This window comes from Equus asinus, chromosome 2 (genome assembly GCF_041296235.1).
Source record: "Equus asinus isolate D_3611 breed Donkey chromosome 2, EquAss-T2T_v2, whole genome shotgun sequence".
Classification (NCBI taxonomy): Eukaryota; Metazoa; Chordata; class Mammalia; order Perissodactyla; family Equidae; genus Equus; species Equus asinus.
The window spans coordinates 75,948,704-75,960,763 of record NC_091791.1 but is presented as its reverse complement, the minus strand read 5'-3'; the positions used below and the strand labels follow the sequence as shown (position 1 = coordinate 75,960,763).

The window sequence follows — 12,060 nt, the reverse complement described above, 5'->3', positions numbered from 1 at the left end:
GGGAGAAGAGGTTCTAGAAAGCCAGGGGAGGGCTGGCCTGGTGGTGCAGCAATTATGTGTGCACATTGCACTTCAGCAGCCCGGGGTTGGCTGTTTCGGATCCCATGTATGGACATGGCACCGCTTGGCAAGCCACGCTGTGGTAGGCGTCCCACATATAAAGTAGAGGAAGACGGGCACGGATGTTAGCTCAGGGACAGTCTCCCTCAGCACAAAGAGGATGATTGGCAGTAGTTAGCTCAGAGCTGAACTTCCTCAAAAAAAAGAAAGCCAGGGGAATATTCTTTGTTTCTCATCCAGGCTTGTCTTTGGGACCTGAGGGGTGGGAGTCAAATCTGAAGGCACATGTCCTACTTTACAGTCAGTCTTAGGAGAAGCCTTCTCCAAAAGATGCTGAGGATGGCCAGGGTTAGAGACTAAGGCCCTGGAACAGAAGACAAAAGGCAAATCTGGAGGCAGGTCTTGGTGGCTTGTTGAGGCAAATCTCTTCTCTACATCTTCGCACCATCTCCATTGCCACTATGGCTTCTCTGATTAACTACTTGACCACTTCCAGGTGGCTCTGGTCCTAGACTCTGAGACCAGAGCCTGAGACCAGTGGATTCAGAGTTTTCCAACTGCTGTGCCCTTCCTGTTGTGGTCTCCTCTTTTGCACTTCTCCCTGGAGAAAATGCGCAAGAACAGGAGACCTAGTCAGGGGGAATACCAGGTCAGGGACTCACTTTCGTTTCAGTCTAAACCACAGACAAGGAAACTCAGAACTTTCTCTCTCATCCAGGGCCCCCCATCCTCAGGCTCCTTTTTTCCAGTGAAAGAGTCGAGCTGGAAGATATTCGGGATTCCACAATCATGATGTCTTCCACCTACATATGATTCATTCTTGTCCTGGAAGTGATCAAAGGAGACGAGGTTATAAACAATGCTGCTGCATGAACAGGACCAGGAAGAAAGATGGGGAAGTATTATCGTGCTCAGGTTCAGCTACACCATGCTTGGAGGGCATGTGAAGTGGGATTAACAGTAGAAATACGCATTTATCAATTCATTCATCTATTTTTCTTCATTCAATAGCTATTGACTGAGCATGTTGGGCACTGAGGGCTAGGGAAGAGACAGAAATTAATTCATATAGCAAGCAACTATTGAGTACTTACTGGGTTCCAGGTTCTGTGTTATGGACCGGGATCAGTGGTAAGTCAGACCAACAAGCTTCTTTCCCTCATGGAGACTACATTTTGCTAGGGAAGAGAAAGTGGACAAACAAACACACAACTAAGAAGGATAATGACTGAGAGGGAAGTAATAGGACATTGAGGTAGACATTATCTGGGAGAGGCTACTTTGGAAAGGATGATATTTCCACTAAAATCTGCAAGGTAAAGAGGAAGTAGTCACATAAAAAGCCACAATGAGCATTTCAAGCTTAGAGAAGAGTGCAAAGCTCAGAGGTGGGAAAGGCCATGTGTGTTCACAGCACTGGAGGGAGGCTGGCTGGGGTACTGAGCAAGGCAGAGAGGTGCTTGGCGTGAGGCTGGAGGAAAAGGGAGTAAGAGGCTTCTGGAGCTATTGTAGATGTGATGGGCAGTGCTCTAGAGCTGTAAACAGTGAGAGAGTGGGTCAGAGTCATGTCTGCAAGGTTGCTCTGCTGTTGTGTGGTGTGTGATTGGAAGAGGGGCAGCATAGAGAACAGCTTGGCGGCCATCGTGGAGACAGGACGAGAAGATGGAGCTTTTACACAGAGGGTGGCAGTACAAGTGGAGACATGTGGAGGAGTGTGAGGCATATTTGGATCCAATCATGGGTTCTTTGTGGAAGGGAAGTGAAAGAAGAGAATCTAGCCAAACTCTTAGGACTTTGAACTGAGCAAATCACGCATGGCAGTGACCCTTCCTGAGCCTGAGATGAGGATACCAGAGGAAGACTCAGGCTGGAAGGTGGGGAAGGAAGGTTAGATGTTATTCCTTGCCCTGAAGGAGCCGAAATGTAAGTCATGGTGACAGGCCTCCTCTGTAGGTGAGCGTGAATTCGATGTGAGCTCTACATGCACAGGGGGTGTTGTGCACTGGTCCACACAGCTTACGTCTTTACTCCCACTCTGTTCATTCAGACCCCCACTAAAGACTGAGTGGTGCTTTCTGCAGCCATCTGTCAATAAAGCAGTGACAGAAAGCACTGGATGGGGCTCCAAGATCCTGCTGCTCAGATATTCATCCTGGACTTATTAGCATGACCAAAGAGAAACTGGAGAAGAAAAGTCTGCACTCCTTGAGGAATTATGTATTTTCAGCAGTGAGAAGAGGACCCAAATACTGACTTCTTCCAAGTTAGATAAGAAGCCCAGCAGCAGTAGAATGATTTACGACAATATGGGGCATTGAAAATGAATGTAACTGTTTTCCAGGGGAAGATGGGGCCATCCAGCCACCTCTGGCAGATTTGGGCATGGATTCAGAGGTAGCGATGTTTTCAAGGTCCCACATTCGATAAAGGAACCCATCCAAGGGTCAGAAGGACCCTCTATAGTGAATGTACCACCATATTTTACATAAAGCACAGGGAACCACAGGAAAATTGCAAAGTCTACGCCTTTAGTGAGGGTGACACTTTATTTGCTGAGGCAAGGGAAAAAACAGTAAACATTATCAATGTCACTAACACAGGATTACTACACTCCTTTAACCTCCAAAGGCAGTTTGACTTGAATTATCTCCAAAACAAAACCATGTTCTGGCAACATAGAAGCCTTACACTCCCCCTACACATGTGCCCCTGTGGGAGACCCAACTTGCAACTCCATGATGTTAAAACTGGGACCTCCTAAAGTCTTTCATCCAGAAACAATGCAAAATTGGTATCCATCCTAGTCAGATGATGAAACTATTTGTGCCTGAAATGCTAACAAGGAAGTTCACTTCTTTAAAAAACAATTTTAATAAAATTGCAAGTAGTTTGCATTTCCAAAATATTAATTCTTGTGTGTTATCACTTAAGCACATGGGGACTGTCTATGTTCCAAGGAGCAAAGGTGCACCTTCGTTTGTTAGGTTCCACCTCTACTCAACTTTAGAGGACCTCACACAGCTTTAGTCAACAACTATTCCTCTAAGGTTGATAAGCTTCTGACAATATGGAGTGAAAAAGCTACTGCTGTGTTGTCATAGCTACAACAGATTTGAAAAGACAGGAACTTCCTACTACAGTGAGCAATGCCACACCAACAAATGGAGAAAGTTCTGTAATTCGTTCAATTACCAAAACATAGTCCCATTTATAATGTGAGTTAGACTTCTAATTCTACTGAGTTTTATACCGTTTAGAGTTTTATGCCTGTCAAAGCAACGATTTTCAACTTGAAGTGTGGTCCTGTGTTTGAATTTGGAACTGGTGCTCTAATGCAGCTTATTTGGTCCTCGTGGCCATACATTAATGGCAGCTGGATTTAGAAATATAAGGGACAAATGCAATCATGGGATGTTAAAAAATACAAACCTGTTTGTCAACCATTAGCCTCTGATCCTACATATTTTGCTCAATGACCAGAGGGGGAGCACATTTTAACTGCCATGCATGTTTCCAGGCTGGGCACTAATAATGGGTACAAGCTTTGGCCTTATGCCAGCCCTATCCTGGCAACCATTTTTGGATGGACTATTTCCAGCAAAAACAATAGCTTCCCAAGCAGTTACAAGTGAAGCGCCCCGTGAGGAACCTAAGTTTGCAATGGTTGATAGACTCTCAGCTTTAAGAAATAAACCAATCACCAATTCCAAGCTGCCTGAGGAGAAATCACCCCAGAATAAGAAATCACAACCAGGAAATGATAAGCCATTATCAAAAGCAGCCCTTGAAAATCAAAGGAAATATGAGGCTAAGAAAGCTGCAAAACAGGAAGCAAGAAGTGACAGGAACCAAGATTCGGCACCTATGCCTGCCCCACAGCGCAGATCAGGGAGTCCTGTGTCTCAGTGAGTGTGGAGGCAGAGGAAAAGTTCAAGAAGCTTAAAGAAGACCTGAAAGCAACTGAACCTTGACCGAACAAGCAGCAACTGAAAAACGCAGCTAGAAAAGCAACAAGTTGGGAAAAATTTTAAAAGACATTACCCTTCTCCAAGAGCTAGAAGATTTGGAATTGGTTACTTTAAAGATTCACAGAGAGCAAGTTGTTAGCATAAATCAGTGGAAATAAATCTTCTGTGTTAAACCCTGCAGAGCACCCAGAATGTCACCTGCCCATCACGTACCCACACTGACTGCTCATCTGTACCTGAACCATTTATCCAGCTGTGGCATATGTGTGAATTAGTTAATAACATCTATTAAGTTGACTTTTCCTATCTTTCAATACGTGTTATACAAAAGAGACATGAATTTCTTAGCTACACTCACCAGACTGAAAGTCAAATACCATTGTTAGGCAGTATTATTTGCCATATAAATGCATAAAGGCATTTTAAATTAAAATAAATAAAAGTAACCCTTTAGATTGGTTAGAAGAAGTAGTGCAAAATAAGCGAGGTGAACATAAGCTTGTTTCTGTAACTTTAGAATGAATATTAGTTTCTTCCTCCTGCTCACTAAGTTGATCAGTATAAATTCAATACAGTAATTTTGCAGAAAACTGAATTGCTTTATAGTCCACTTCCTTCCAGAGTCTTTAAAGTTTTGATTTTTAAACCAAGACTCAGCCTTGTTCTACCCCTCTATCCAGTGAGGCCCCCTAGAGGAGTCTGAATATGTACTTGGGCATCATTTCTCCTCAGAAAAAGGAATTTGGGCAATCTCTTCGGTGGCCTGGAACAGTCAGAGGTGGCGCTGGACACAGAAGCCTGGAGTGCTGAGCCTCTCATTTATTTACGTGGATGTATTTCATGCCTCCCATGAGCCAAGCCTTGTTTAAACGTAGTCAAGATATAATTTTTAAAATTCCACGTGGAGTCTGTAGGAAGGATATTAATAAGATATAGGAAAGTTTTTATCAGGTAATAGAACGTAAAAAAAATCCAGTTAAAGTAGTACAAAGCGGCAGGTGAGGGACCCAGAGAAACTGCTTTGAGAAACCAGAGGGAGGTGGCTCCATTTAGTTCCTGAGCAGTGACGTCATTTGCAGAGGAAGCCTGGAAGTCTCCTTGCTCCAGCTTGTCCTGAATTCGTGGTGGTCCAGGCCGAGCTGATCGGCAGGAGTAGGTCCTGCGAAGTGTCCAGTGGAGGTTGAAGTCTGCCGGAAAGGCACCATCTACCTGGAGAGTAGTAGGTCTCCCATGGCTTTTGTTTTAGCTTTTATCTTGAATATGAATTTGAGTTGTCTGCACTGTTGCAGGACACAGAGTTTCTCTTTTCAACTTTGTGTAGGTGATCCTGGGTACAATGATGATCCGTGCTCTGCCTTGTTCTGGCGGACTATGCTGCTTCCCCCTTGGGCGGTAGGAAGCTGTCCTCAAACTTTATAATGTGGAAGGCAGGCTGTGACACAGGGAGCGTGTTCCCGCTGCCCGTGCTCTTTCATGCTGCACTGATGGTGACCAGGGACAATGCAGATAGGCATGCTGATGCCACAGGACACCTTCAGGCTCAGGTGATTGGGAATCAAGTGGCTACTTAGGGCGACAGCTGCTTGGAGAGGCAGGAATCACTCCTGAATGGAAAAGGCAACTCTCATGGATGAAATAAGGGTCTAAAGGCAGTATTTCTTGCCATTGCCCAAAGAGACAAGAGAAATAAAGGGCTAAATTTTCTTCCTCTATATCTTTCCTCAGAATAATCCACTCAAGTGAAAAATGCCACTGGTGTCTCCACACAGAGCCTCTCATGAGGTGAGCCAGGCTCCGCATGGAAAGCAGAGGGAAGCTTCTGTGTGAAGGGAAAGAGGCCTTCCCAGGAGTCCCAGAGAAGTCTTGGATTTCTGCCTTACACTGCTATAGCTCTATGACCCACTTCCTTTCCTTAATTCCATGGCTGGAGAAACTGTAGGAAAAGACTTTACTTCCCTCAGCTCCTGGAAAACCATTTGAAGTCTGGTTCTTATCGTTCCTGCAGCTGGGTCCTTTCTCTACGAGAACCTGATTGAAGAGTGTGACCAAGAAATTTATTCCTAGGGATGGAGCCAGAGATAAAGGAAAGGTCTGGGAGTGCAATGGAGAATAAGAATCTTCAAAATCAAGCTGAACTTCATAGGTCCCACTGTGCTTGGGTCGGGCAGGGGAGAAGAGAAAAGAAGGATATATCGGCCTTTGCTTCTGCCCCACTCCAGCTAAGAAATCACCCAGTTCTCATCCTGTCTGACTCCTCACAGTTCCCAGGATGCTGATGAGGGTATGGGGACCTAGGTAGCATATCTGTCATTCATACTGTCTTAGAATCAGCATCTTATAATCACAGGCCTCCTTGGAATCTGCTCTCTATCCATCCTGTAATAAGAAGCTGCCATTTTGCTCACATCAGTATACAGGTTACTAAGTCCTTTCACATTTGTTCACTCAAATCAGTTTACTCAGAGACATCCTGGAGAGGCACAGCATGAGATTCTGAGGATCTAGCAATGAACAAGACAGGGATGGCTCCTGTCCTCAGGGAGCTTGTGGCCTATGGGAAGATAGGTGTGAAAAAAGTTCATAAGTCAATGACAGTGAAGTAATTGTACATTGTGACAAATGTTGGGAAGAAAACCAACAGAACCTGAGGCACAACATGTTAATTAATAATTACCTTAAATGCAAATGGATACAATTCCCCAATTAAAAGGCAGGAGGGGAAATAGAAATGCTTCATTAACCCCTGGATATAGCATCTCCTTTGGCGGAGATGAAAATGGCTTGGAACTAGCCATAGGTGCATGGAAGAGATTATATACTGGAGAGTTCCACAGCAGCTTGAGGGGACAGCCAACCAACAACGATGTTAGTGACCTTCAAATGTCAGGATGCGCAGGTCTTTTGCCCTGAATGATTTGGTTGTTCCAGCGAAAGACCCTGCAATCTCCCACCTTGGCAGTGGGGGTCTGGAGGTATCTCTAAATCAGTTGTTAGCAACTCACTTAATTCTCCTCTTTTCACCCAATTTTCCTATGTGCCTGATGTCTCCAAATATGGAGCCTCTTTGTTTCAGTTTCTTCAACAAAAAAAATCTCAAGTCTCCTGTGTGGGTGACAGATGTGTCTACATAGATTATGGCGCCAAGTACAAAATGAAAACATGAGCCCCCTTGTTCAAAAGGCTGGAATAAAAGCTCTAATAGAGATTGTAAAATATAAATGTTTTCCTTTCTTCTGTGATCTGAACTATTCTGAAATCATTTAAGGAAAATGGATTTCATTTTTTATTAACATTAATTATTTCTAAAATCAATAGTTATTTAGAAATAATAACTATTTTTTTTGGCTAAGTACTACTCCCCATATCCCAAGTCTTCCTCAACTCAATTACCAATATTTTTTAGTTTATTTTGCTGTAATAGATTCTCCAGAAATTTCCGATAGAGCTTCTGATTGGTAAATTTTCTGAGTCCTTAAAGGGCTTTAAAAATATTTTTTACCTTATATTTAATTTCCTTGTTTTTGCTTGGAATAGAATTCTAGTTCAACACTTTGAAGATATTGCTCTATTGCTTTCAGAAATCCTCTCTTGCTTTTGAGAAATCTGATTCCAAACTGATGCTCCTGCCTTCATAGAGAATCTACAGTCTCTTTAGTTTTTCCTTGTTAGCATTTAGAACACTTTTCTTGTCATTGGTTTTCTGAACTGTCACCACCTTGTGTGCATATGGCTTGTCTGTTACATTTGTCATAACTAGCACCCAGTGGACTGTCTCAATTTGAGAGCTCGTCCTCATTCCTGAAAACTGTGTCTTCTGTTTTTTATTTCCTCCCTTCCCTTCTCTGTTTTGTTTATGTTTTTCCTTTTGCAAGTTCAATTAGGCAGAATTTGGAAGTCTTTGGGATAAATCCACTCTGTCTCCGTTTGTACGTTCCATTTCTTTGTCTTTGAGGCTTCACGTTGAAATTATTTTTTGTTGCTATCTTCCATCTTACAAATTCAATTTTCAGCTGTGTTAATTCTGTTCTTTAACTCACTTTTTTATTTCATTGATCTTATTTTTTCTCCAGATCTCTAAGGTTTTGTTTTCATTTATATATGAAATACTCTCATCCATTTTTGCAATGTTATATGTTAATTATAACTATACTTATTCTGAAGAATTTCCTGATGCTCTAAATTTTGTTTCCTACAGCAATATCTTCTTCATGTAATTTGTAATTTCAATGTAATTTTAATGTAATTTGACATGTCCCTCTGATGATGCTGATTTTCCTCCAATGTTTAGAAATTCTTGGCTGTGTGGCCATCTTTGCATTTGTCTCCTTGACTGAGGAGTAGATGGATGTATATTTCTGCTGGGGGTTAAGTCTGCCATACACATATGCTTCTACTTATATTTCTATGTATTGAATGAATGGTGTCAGTCTTCTCAGGGAGGCAATCTATCCTGGTATTTAAGCATTTTTAGTATTTTTGGTGGTGGACTAACCAGCAATGGCACTTACTAACTCTCTGAATTTGACTAAATTGTTTGACTTCTCTTAGCCTTAACTTTTAATCAGTAAAATGGGTACAGCACAAGAATAAGGTGAGGATTAAGTGTGACCTTGCAAATCTGTATACTAGTGAGGGCCTGGCACATAGGAAACAACAATACAAAGGTTAACTGCTGTTTTAGTTGGTTCAAATCAGAACCCAGTAATGAAGAAGTTGACACGCAAAAGAATGAATCACTTATGGTAGAATTGGTAATGTGATGATGGGCGAAGTATTTTGATCCAGGAAATTTCCCTGTGCCTTCTTCACTGTCCCCTCATAGAAATCTGCCATGTCTCTTGTCTACCTATGTATCATCTCCTGAAAGGTCAGATGGGAGGAGCCCTGAGGAACACCGCACAGCCCCACAGGAGGCCAGGCCTGGGCAGGAGGAGAACTCTACAACCGCTGGGGGTTTGCGGCTTTGCTGAGGATGGGAAGCCACGGCCCCCCTCCAGGTTTCCATCCTCCAGGCCCATCTGTTCTGTGTTTTTATTTTGATTTCCACTGGTGGCTTTTGAGGATAGCTGAGCATCTTCTTTCCTCCCAAGAACTAAGCAAGGCAAACTGTAGCCAAAATCAGCAGCTGTTGGTTTGCTTAATAGGGAAAATATCTCCCAGAGCTGCCAAGGATACATGATAGAGGGGGATCGAAGAAGCTTGAGGTTCTTTTCCCAAGACATAAAGCAAATTTTAGCACAAAAAGTCTTCACACTGCTCACTTCTGCTCCAAGATTCTGCATGGGAGACCCCTGACTCGTTTTTCAGGGATGCTGCCCAGCCATTTGTGGCAGCCTGACTCGGTCCATAAATACATCGCAAGTTTTTTCTGCTTGTTTGTGTCCTTCCTACGTGGTCCAAAAGTTCCTTGGAGCTGGATTCCCAGGACATCCTGATAGTAGGAAAAACCCCGCACTGAGCCAGGAGTATGTCCCATTCTAGACTAGCCATCATTCCTGCCTCTCAGGTCTGAAATCAGCCTGTGAGTGCAGACTCGGTACCGATCTGTGGGTGGTGGGTTTGCCCAGACATGAAGAGGGGACACAGTGCTAAGAAGATGGGCAGGTGACCTTGAATGTCAATTAATGCTACCTGACAGCAGCCACTTCCTCAGTTACAATCCTGGCAGATGAGAAACTGGGGCATGGCAAGTTATTTCCCCTGAGTCCTTCACATTCCAGTCGTGTTCTCTCTCCTCTGTTCTTAGCACCCCACCTTGGAGGATTTAGTTGAGCCAAACTGCCCCCAGCTGACTGGACTTCCCCCTCCAGCTGAACTGCCAAGTGGCTGACTGACTGTTGGGTGGGAGCAGACTTCCATCTCTCCGATGCTGGACGGAGAGGAAGAGTCCAGCTGAGACCTTGTCTTCTTAAGTGCTTCCAGCCCAACCAGGTGGGACAGAGCAGGTCTGCAAACAGGGGTGACTATGGGTCAGAAAGGAAGAGACAGCCTCTATAAATATCAACAAAAGCCCCTGGAGCTGAAGCCAGAACTGGACATGGCCACTTTTAGACCAGCTTTTATCCAAGACTAGCCTTGCAGTGGATCAAGAACAAGATCCTGAATGAAGGACGAGGAAGGAGCATCAGGCAGAGCCTCACACCAGATCGAGCCAGCCTGACTTGCCTCTGCCTCTCCCAGCTGGACAGTACACAACAGAAATTCTTGCCCGGGCCTGGGCCTCCTTGCACTGCCTTTATTACAGTGTCTGCCCAATCCTGGGGCATCCCCTGGCCGTGGTCTCCCTGGGGGCAGGGACCAGGGCATGCAGCCTGCTTCTCAGGGCTGCCTGTCTGTGTCTTTCACACCTAATGGCTTGCTGGATTGAAAAGAGCTAGGAGACATGCTGTAGCATCAACAGCCCTGGACTGGGAGTCGAGAGGACCTCAGCCTCACATTCCAACTTTATACAAGTTCGCCAAACTCTTCAGCATAAAACATCCTCAAAACTCCTGCTCCCACGGTGTCTTCTAACAGAGAATGGCACCAACTTCTGCTCAGTGTCAAAGGCAGAAGCCTGGGCTTCATCTTTCACCACTGCCTCTCCCTCACCCTCTCCATCCAACCAATCGCCACGTCCTGTCTTTTCTACTTCCTCCATATCTCAGGTTTGTTCGCGTCTCTCTACCCCCGCTGCTTCACCTTACTGCAGGCCGACATCATCTTTTGTAGTCTTTTTAAAACACAAATCAGATCATCACACTCCTGTACAAAACATCTTTCAACGTGTTTCCATTGCACTATGGTCGACAATAATCGCTTATTACGACTTCCAAGCCTTTGCACGATCCAGCCATTCCCTGCCTCTCCAGCCCCCCACATGCCTCTCTACTTCACATCTCATGTCCAGACTCTAGAATGCATTTCAGTTCAGTGAACAGAGCAGGTGCCATGGGCCACGGGGCTTTCAGCAATGCCATTACCACTGTCCGTATGATCTCATCAGCAACATCCTTCTCCCAGCCTAACTCCTGCTTATCCCATGGGCTTCACCTCCTGCAATATCTCTTCCAAGAATCCTTCCCTGCCTCTTCCCACCTTGGTTTATGTCCCAACCTGTATGTCCCCTTTGTTCCTCTTACAGTAATTGCCATACCACATGGAAATTGTTGGTTTTCTTGTCTATGTTTAACACTGGACTGAGAGCCCTCGGATTGCAGAGACAGTGTCTGTCCTCTTCCATGTGGTATTCCCTCATTCCCAGCAGGGCATAGCACAGTGAAGCCAACACTTAGTATTTCTCGAATGAATATGTTCTCCCTCTCTAGATTTGAATTTGCCAAAGGTGTAGGTAAAACTATTCTAGATTAGAGGAGACTGAGGAGATAGGACAACTGAATCCAATGTATGAACCTGGTTTGGAACCTGGACCAGAAAAGGGACATTTATGGAACAATTGGTGTAATCTGTGTAAGACCTACAGATTAGTGTCATATCAATGCTAATTTCCTGATTTTGATCATCGTACTTGTGTTACATAAAACACTAACATCTGGTAAAGTTGGGCAAAAGGTATATGGGAATTCTTTGTACATTTTTGTGCACTTTTATGTAAGTATAAAATTATATTAAAACGTAAGTTAAAAATGGAAGTGAAAGAAAGGTGTAGATTAATTGGAAAGAATGAGAATAACTTCAGGATTCCCTTGGAACTTGATTTTTTTAGTAAATTCAACACCAGTTTTCCTTTCCTTCTGCTTTTCTCTTTCCTATGAAAGATGGAATCTGCGTGTTAAGGCGTCGGGAAGGACTCTTATTTCCGACGGTGCCCATGAGAAGGCTGTAGGCACTTGCAATGCCGTGGTGTATCAGCCTTAGAAACCCTGCTCGGCGCCGTCGGACTAGTCTGCCAATTTACTGATACGCTTCCCGTCAGTCAAGAGGGACAAGTGGCAACTCAAGCCCATGGGCCCTAGCGCCCTTCAGCTGGACGGAGCGGGACAAAGGACTCCACTGGATTTGGATAAACATTGGAGCTGCTTCCTGCGGAGCC

At 44.2% G+C, this 12,060-nt stretch overlaps 1 pseudogene; it reads left to right on the top strand.

The window, feature by feature from the left end:
• Positions 1-1,874: 1,874 nt before the first annotated feature.
• Positions 1,875-4,186, top strand: LOC106842904 (eukaryotic translation initiation factor 2A-like; annotated as a pseudogene).
• Positions 4,187-12,060: the final 7,874 nt, after the last annotated feature.